Genomic DNA, 9274 nt, shown 5'->3' with positions numbered 1-9274 from the left:
ATTTATCAGAAGTTTTAAAAGTATACATACTTGGATCCAGTAAATTTATCCTAAGAAGATAACTGAGGATGAATGCAAAGATTTAGCTATTAGTTCATACACATTTAAGACTATTGAACCTTTGTGGTGAATTGATCCCTTTATCAGTATGTCACATCCTGCTGTATTCTTAAACACAGTAGGTAGAGTAAGTTTGTCAGTCAATGGAAGGCTACAAATAAATACAGTTGTATTGTAAGAAGTGGAAATCTGAACAAACATATTCTTTAACTTGCTATTGAAAACAGTTGCTTGGATTCTGTTTGAGCCTGAGCAGGTACATGTTATTGATAACATATATCTGTAGAAAATAGCTTTTTATTATTAAAAGTCTGAGATGCATGACTTCTAGTTAGGTAGAAAGCAAACAACATAAACTTTACACATTGTTCATGATCATATTAGGGGTTTACTACCATTTAAATGGTTTCTGTAAAATCTATATGACTTATTATGCAATCCCATTGGATAAATTTTATTACTTTCCTATGGCTTTCTGCTTTGTCTTAATATTATTTTTGAGCACCCCTTTGAGTTTGTATTACAGCATTTAAGAATCATCAGTACTAAATAACTAAGCAGAATACTTAACACAAAATAGAAAAACTAAGTTATATTGCAGTCTTTAGACCAAATCTTCCCTATCCAATTTTCTGGATATTTTGATGAGAATTAATAGAGCTCAAGGTTGTGCTGACACCTTCTGTCTAAATATATTTGAGAGAAGTTTTGCAAAGCTAAAGGAATCCAAATGTGAAATCCAATATATGACTGTCTCTGCTTCACCATTCCAATGGTTCGAATTTTCTTGATTATATTCGATCACCCATTTCACTTTCCATTGGCTCCTACATTATGTGCTATTGTTTAGTGTTGCAATATAGAAAACCGTTAATGTTCCAAGTAACAAAATCATATTATAAAAGTATGGAAGTATGGCTGCAAATTCTCTGCTACTTCTCCCATTAAGAGATGGAGTTTAATTTCATTCTCATTGAATCTGGGCTGGTCTGAGTGACTTGCTTGACAAATAGAATGTGGCAGGAGTGACAGTCTAGGACTTCTGAGCTAGGTTATAAGAAGGCTTGCAGCTTCTGCCTCTGCCCTGGTATACTCATTTGGAGCCCTGAGCTACCCATTTAAAAAGTCTGACCACCTGGAGGCTACCAAACTAGCTCCTACTCTGTTCTAGCCTCCAGACACTCAGGTCCTACCAGCTGAGGCCCCAGGCATCATGGACTAGAGATGAACTATCCTCATTATGCAATGCCTGAATTCCAGATCCATAGATTCATGGGCAAAACAAATCATTATTGTTTTGAGCAGTTACACAGCATAGGTAACTGGAACAGATTTTGGTGCCAAGAGTGGGGTGCTGCCTTAAGAAAACCTAAAACGCATGACATTGGTTTGCGAGTGGGTGGTTGGTGGAAACCGGAAGAGCCTGCCGGAACTCCTAGTAAGGCCTCAAAGGACGGAGAAGAGAATGTTAGGAGAGATGAAAGGGCATGCAAGGCGTGTCCTGGCAGAGCAGCCAGGCTGTTGCCTGTGGTGATGTGGGAAAGAGAAAGACCTGGAGGGTTTGGCGTGGCGGATTTCCAGGCCGAATGCTGAAAGTGCTACTTGGCTTTTTCTAGTTGCCTATTATAAAATAGGAAAAGTGAGGAAAACATTTTAAAAAGAAACTGTTCAATTTTTGAGAAGCTAGAGGAAATGTTAAAGAGTCAGGTCTTTTTTGAATTTGAAAATAAAACTGTGCCTTATCCCCAATGCCTTTCAGCAAAAGATTCTCGATGTGAGAAATGGCTTCAGAGCGAAGGAACTCTAGATGGGTCTAGATGGAGTTCATGAATGTTGTGGACCAGTGACTACTAGGAGCCTTTTATTCTGTCCTCCCCTTTTTTGAATGGCCGTGTTTATTGCAGTTACTCTACTCTTGTATCACCACTGAATACTGGGTGTGTGGAGGAGGCAGAGAACTTTGGGTCAGTGCCGAATTGGGATGAGCGGTTTGGGAGCTTTGGGAGGGGGTAAGTGTATTTGGTGAGAGAGATGAATGTTAAGTAATTGTGGCCAGAGGACAAACTGCAGATGATTGAAGATGGCTGTAAATTCCTTTCTACTCCTCCCTTTGATAGGCAGAGCCTACTTCCTTCTTGAATCTGAGCTGGTCTTAGTGACCTACTTGACTAATAGAATGTGGCAGAAGTGACATTGTGAGAAGTCTTGTATAAGAAGCCTTGCAGCTTCTTGGAGCTCTGACTGCCATGTAAGAAGTCTGATAACACTGAAGCTGCCATGCTCTGAGGATGCTCAAGCTAGCCATGTGAGAGGCTATGTGCAGAGAGATAGGGGGCGGTGGGGAACCTGGGTGGCCAGGTGTTCCAGCTCCAAAACTTCGGGATCAACCTAGCTGAGACCTCAGATGTCATGGAGCATAGATGAGCCATTCTCTCTGTGCTTTGTCCCTATTCCTGACCCACAGATTTGTGGGTAAAATAAATGATTTTTTTTTGTTGTTATCAGGCATGAAGTTTTGAGGTTGTTTTTAGCAATAGATAATTAAAACATGCCTTTTCACTCTTAATGACCCCATTACCATTTCCTGTGATCCAGAGTTGGTTTGGGTCTTCCTCAGTTCATTAGAAGTGTTATTTTATTCTTATGCCTCGGTAGATGGCAGTTATATTCTCACCTCTTCCCCCATCAAGGGGACTCCTAGGTTCATATGTAAATAAGTAGATTCAAAGCCAGTCAATGGAAATTAAGTCAACTGAATCTACACTTAAGTATCTATGTATCTATGAACTAGGCTCAGCCCAAAAAAGATTCTGGCAGGGCAGGGTAAAAAGAAAAGTTACTGACCAAATAAAATGTTCTACTATGAACCAACATATTCAACGAACACATAAATTACTGTAGCAATTTAAAAATAATATTCAATATATAATAAATATATTTTATATCTACAATTAACATTAAAGCCAGGTAACATTTTTTAGATCTCCAGACACCACACATTTATTTAAAGCAGGAGTCCCCAATCCCCAGACCATGGACCAGTACTGGTCTGTGGCCTGTTAGGAACTGGACTGCACAGCAGGAGAGCGAAACGAAGCTTCATCTGTATTTGCAGCTGCTCCCCAGCACCAGCATCACTCAGCTGCACCTCAGATCATCACGCATTAGATTCTCATAGGAGCACCGGTTCCTGGTGTCAAAAAGGTTGGGGACCACTGATTTAAAGACTGAAGATGCTGGAGAGTAGATTCTGTACCTGAAGTTTCTAAGTCATATCAGGATTTAGTCCCAGGTTCAGGCTACTTCAGAAGAATCATTTAAAATGTTTTTAGAGGAAGAAGTCAGGAAGTCAGGTAAAGCTAATTGATCTTTGGGGTGCCTCAAGATGCCTCTGTGAAGACGAGGCCTGAAAAATCTATACTTACACACCTTTATTCTCAGGTGAATCTTAAGTACATAAAATCTTGAGAACTGAGAAACCTGTTTCTTCCTCATGTCTCTCTCCACCCCCTAACCTCCTAAAAGCCCTTTAAGATATTTCATTTTTGCTATTAAAGAGAGACTCATTTAAAACAAAATCAAAATTGAGGAGGGAATCTGAAATAACTTTATTGGGAACAAAATGATTGTTTGTAGTGACAATGAGTAGGTAATGATGACCAGCCACTAATGGCTTTCAAGAAATAAAGACTAACAAGGCTTGGATAACCAAAATGATTTTTCTTTCTTTTCTATTCCTCAAGCTCTAAGGGCATTTCTATATTTTGTAGTGCATTTGGTATTATCTTAATTAGCATTTCTTTTTCATACCATGAACTCCCATTTGACATCTTGAAATATAGCCCCATGACTCATATATTATTTCACCCAAAGCTTTTCATGGAAGATATCTTCTTTATTTAATATTAATATTGCTGCATTCAGACCCTCCAGTCAATCCATTCTGGCAGGTATTTTATTTCAAAACTCTCTATGAAGCAATTTTTCCTTCTAGGCATTTCGCTCTGTAGCTGTCAATGAGAGACCCATTTAGAACAAAATCAAAATTTAGAGAGAATCAGAAATAACTTTATTGGGAGCAAAGTGATTATGTTTGTAATGGCAATAAGTAGGTAATGATGACCAGCCACTAATAGTTTTCAAGAAATAAAGATTTAAAAACCTTGAATAACCAAATTCATTTTCACCTTTTAAGATTTCCTATAGGCTACTGATAATCTGTACAGTGTTAAAGTTTTATTATCTAGAAAATTCAATACAAAATAAAGTCGACCAAAGAATCAATGAAAAGAGAAGGCTATATACAGCTTTGAAAATAAGTTAATGCTTAAAGTTAAGAGAAGAAGCTGAGAGGCTGTAGCTGCCTTCTTAAAGATGGCTCACATATAAATAAGAGGAAACTCTTGTCAGTTTTTCTCAAAAACCATACTTAAATGAAGACAGCACAAAGGAATAAAAGCCAATGGACCCCTAAACTTCTATGGGCAGGAAATAGTCTGATAAAACCACTCAGGACAAATGTGGGCTGCATTTAATGGATAAAGAAGGACTACTCAGAGGACAGAACGCGTTTGATCAGTAGGGTTTACAGTGGTTAGCCTCTGCATGTCCCATCATTGTATGATGGGTATTTGTTGAGTAGATAATTTGTCTGTTTAGTTCACAGTTCTTCAGAGTTCAACTTAAGGAGCCTCATCCACACTTAGACCTGACCGACATGATGACATCCTGGATGGTAGTTAATGTTGTAATAGTAAGACACTTAGGGCTCTTGGAAGAGGGGTTGAGTGTATTTTGTATGTGGGAAGGCTGTTAATTCTTGTGGCCAGAAAGGAGACTGTGGCAGAAAGTACTGTCCAAAGATGGCTATTGTGACATATCTCATCCCACGTGTTCTTAACAGTGTGACACTGATACTCCTTCTGAGTCATAGAGTCTGTTCTCTATTTCTCTGAATCTAGATAGAACTGTATGACTGTGATGGCCAACAGGTATGAAGAAAGCAGCATATCCATACAGTGGAATATTATCTGGCCATAAAAAAGTACTGCTACATGCAACAACATGAATGAATCTCAAAGATATTATGCTGAGTAAAAGAAGCTGGACATGAGGAGAACATACCATGAGTCCATTTATTTGAAATTATAGAACAGGCGAAGTTACTATAAGATGGATACACTGAATAGTGGTTCCTTTTATGGGGCAACTAAGAAGGGATACAAGAAAATTTTGGTAAATAAAATTGGTCTATATCACAATAGAGGTGTGGGTTACAAAATTACCTACACTGGTCAAAACTGTATAGCTAACATTTGTGCATTTCAATATATGTAAAATTTACCTTAAAAACAAAAAATAAATGAAAATTAAGTGAGAGTGGGGAGTATGTTAAGGTATAGAAGATACAAGAATGACAAAATGTTGGTAACTATTAAATCTGGATGAGTGGTACGTTAAAGTTCATTTTTCTATACTGTTTACTTTGCATAGGTTTTAAATTCCCCATAACAAAAAGTTTAAAAACAGAGAAAGAACAGTACCGATTTTTGTCAAAAATGAGGTTTGGCTATAAAGCAATGAGGCATTTTTCTTTATTCTTTATGAAGCATTTTTCTTATATGGCTGCTGCGGAGTTTCTGAAAATAATACCAAAGGAATAAGGCAGCATTGTTTAAATGGATGAGTAGCTTACCACATTTTAAGACTACTGAAGCATAATGCTCATTGCAATGTTCCCCGTCCCTTTAGTTCTCTCCCCACCCCCGCTTCCACCCCGACCTATGGATGTTGCCATTTCCCCTTAAGAACTAGATCTCTGAAGGCAAGGTGTCTCCTCCTACACACGTGTGGCGTGCACCCGGGGCCTGGCACCCCAGGCGCACTCAGGGGGTCTGGCACACCCGGGGAGCCTGGCACACCCGGGGTATGGTCTGTGGCTCCACCTGGGGCGCGAACGCAGGACCTCTGTGTATAAAGCAGACGTGCTAACCACTACACTGTGGAGCCACCCCCTGCAATGTTAATATTTGTTTTTAAAATCAGTTTTATTCCTTTATATGGTTCAACCTTTTACTTTAAGCAGCTCATGTAATATTCATTATTTATTTAGTAGTTAATGTCTATTCATCCCAGATTTTTTAGAACATTAGTGGTAGAAACTAGTTACAAGCAAAATAACAAAAACAAACCAACCAAACAAAAAAAAAAAAAGAAAAAAGAAAAAAGATTGTTTCTAATAATGATCTAATTGGCAGAGGAGCAAAAGCAGCTTAAGGAAGCATAACGTTAATTATGGGGGCTCTTTACAGTCTAGAGAGAACTTTTTATATGCCACTTAACTTATTAAAAATCTCTTCTAATTATTTTATAATCATCCTTTTTTAATGAGTGGTAGGAATGTTGGATATCATCCCATTGGGTTTAGTATTGCCTGAATGATCTTTTCAATGTTCACCTATGGAACATACATTGGTTATACTATATACTATGGGCATATAACTAACCCCATTTATCTCAACTCCAGATTATTTGAAATTTGATGAACCACAAATCCATCCATGTCTTCAGATTTTTCTTTTGAGCTTCAGACCTTTATATGCAACAACCTACTGGAAATCTTCTCTGGGACGGCCCCACAGGCCTCTGAAACGAACTTGCTCAGTCTCTCCCCCTGCAGAGAGGTTTGCCCCATCCACTCTCTCTAGTTAGGCAGCAACATCCTCTGTCCAACTGCCTAAAGCAGACACTGAGTATTTTCCCAGACTTCTCCCACTTGCGAATTCTCCACATCGTCACCAAGGCCTGTTCTGTCTTCTTGAGCATTTCCTCTTTATCTCCTTTTGCATTCCCTCTGCTACCACCGTAGTTCAAGCCTCCAACATTTCTCACCTAGACTTCTGCAATTGCCTATTTATAGGAGATAGTGCTTCCAGTTTTTCCCTTTGCTCAAACCTACCCTCCACATAATATGAAAATCTCACTATGTTATTGTCTAGTTTAAAACTTCTCAAGGATTCTTCACTGCTTACTGATAAATGTGAAACTCTTAGCAACACTGACAAAGCTCTCTATGACCCATTCCTTGCCTATCTCTCCAGCATTATCTTTCACCCTACTGTCCTCACGTGTTATGCTTACGGCACTCATGAAGAAGCACACTGCCTTACATCTTTGCGCCTGTGCTCAATCTGCAGCCTCTCTCTTTCCAATTCCCTGGAAAATACGTACTCCTCTTTGTAGATTGCACGCAGGAATCAGATCCTTGTTGAATTCTTTCTGATGTGCTCCTATCCCAAAGGAGAAGCATTTATGAGACCTCGGTAGCACTGACGGGCTTCTGTCATTGCACTTTTAACAATTTTTTGCCTTGTTTTGTTTTGAGGTCTGTCTCCCTCTACCAGACCACATACTTCATTTGGGAAAGAAACATATCTTACTTGTATTTATATCTCTTAGATGTCCCTAACACTTAGCAGGTATTTAATAATTGTTAAATAAATCAAAGACCAAGTAAAAAGGTTTTCTTTGATATTCTACTTTGATGAAAGGGGTAAATAATAAAAAAAAAAACTGATGTCACAAAATCTATAGTACAGATCCAGATTATAAATTATTAAAGCCCTCTAACAAGTATGAAGATTTTCACAAAGAAGATTTTTCTCTCTCATACTCACACATCTAGTCTGAAATCCTATTGCTCGTAAAGCTGGTATTCATAATAAATATTCTAGGGTACTGTTTCTGATTCATTTAAAAAATATCTCCATTGAAGCGTAACATATTTTTTGTTGCTTTCAAATTCTCTTGGTATCTATATGCTGGTATGGTATGAAAGATATGACAACTTCCAGTTAACAAAATGTGAAACTAATTTGGGTGAAAATCCGTATTGCATAGGCTAAGAGCAACTGTAGCAAAATACTGCCTAGCGGTTAAAAATAACTCTCAAAATTTTTGTTTCAATAAAAGTTTTGTTTAAAAGCCTGTAAAAAATTGAAATTGAATTCTAGTAGTCATTTTGTGATTCAAAAAGAAAGAAAAAGATAAGCAGTATAAAATGTAGAGACATAAAGCAAGCCTCAACCCCCGAGCCAAGGACTAGTACCAGTTCATGGCCTGTTAGGAACTGGGCTGCACAGCAGGTGGTGAACGGCAGGCAGGAGAGCAAAGCTTCATCTGTATTTGGAGCCGCTCCCCAGCGCTAGCATCACCGCCTCAGCTCCACCTCAGATCATCGGGCATTAGATTCTCATAGGAGCTCTGGTCTCTCGTACCAAAAAGGTTGGGGACTGCTGAAGTAAGTCCTTATGGGGTTCTGACCCTTGATAGACAACTGGGTAGAGGCTCAGATTTCATAGGTTAAGAAGATATTAAGACAATAGAGGATGGAAAAGCTGGAAAACAGGATTTATTGAAGGTGTTAGTATTATTTAGAATAGAGATATCTGATTTAATAATGTCTGTCAAGCATATAAAGTTGCTATGTTAAAGATAATGAGTTTCCTTTCATTACACAGGAAAAGATGGAAATAAAGAAATAAAACTACATAAACACTACTTAGTAAGTGCTAGATAACTAAGCCCTAGTCAAGCCACTTCAAACTCATAACTCTGTGCTGAGTAAGTCATATCTCCAGATGAGAAAATGAGCTCAAGTGCTTAAAAACTTTTCTAAGGACTTCTGGTTTCAGCTCCAACATGCAGAGCTTGGAAATTGTCTCCATATCCTTAAAACAAGAAAAAGCTGAACAAACTGAAAATCAACTACTTTTCTGGATTTGGAAATTAAACAACATGCTTCTAAATAACACGTGGGCCAAAGAAGAAGTCGCGAGAGAAATTTAAAAATATTTAAACTAAATGGAAATGAAAAATACAACTTATCAAAATCTGTGGGATATGGAGAAAGCAGTGCTTGTAAGGGGGATGTTTATAGCCTTAAATGCATAGACTAGAAAAGAAGGAAGATCTAAAATTAATCATCTAAGTTTCCACCTTGGGAAACAAGAGAAAGACGACCAATTTAAGCCTAAAGCAAGCAGAATAAAAAAAATAATAAAAATTGAGCTGAAATCAATGAAATTGGAAACAAAAAATCAATAGAAAAATTTATCAAAAGCAAAAGATGGTCTCAGAAAACGCATCAATGAAATTGATAAACTTCTAACTTAGCTAGCACAGGAACCAGAGGGAGGGAGGGAAGGAGGGGGAG

The sequence above is a fragment of the Pteropus vampyrus genome, unplaced genomic scaffold, assembly GCF_000151845.1.
Source record: "Pteropus vampyrus isolate Shadow unplaced genomic scaffold, Pvam_2.0 Scaffold207, whole genome shotgun sequence".
Taxonomy (NCBI): domain Eukaryota; kingdom Metazoa; phylum Chordata; class Mammalia; order Chiroptera; family Pteropodidae; genus Pteropus; species Pteropus vampyrus.
The sequence above is the reverse complement of the archived record's forward strand: the minus strand, read 5'-3'. Positions refer to the sequence as shown.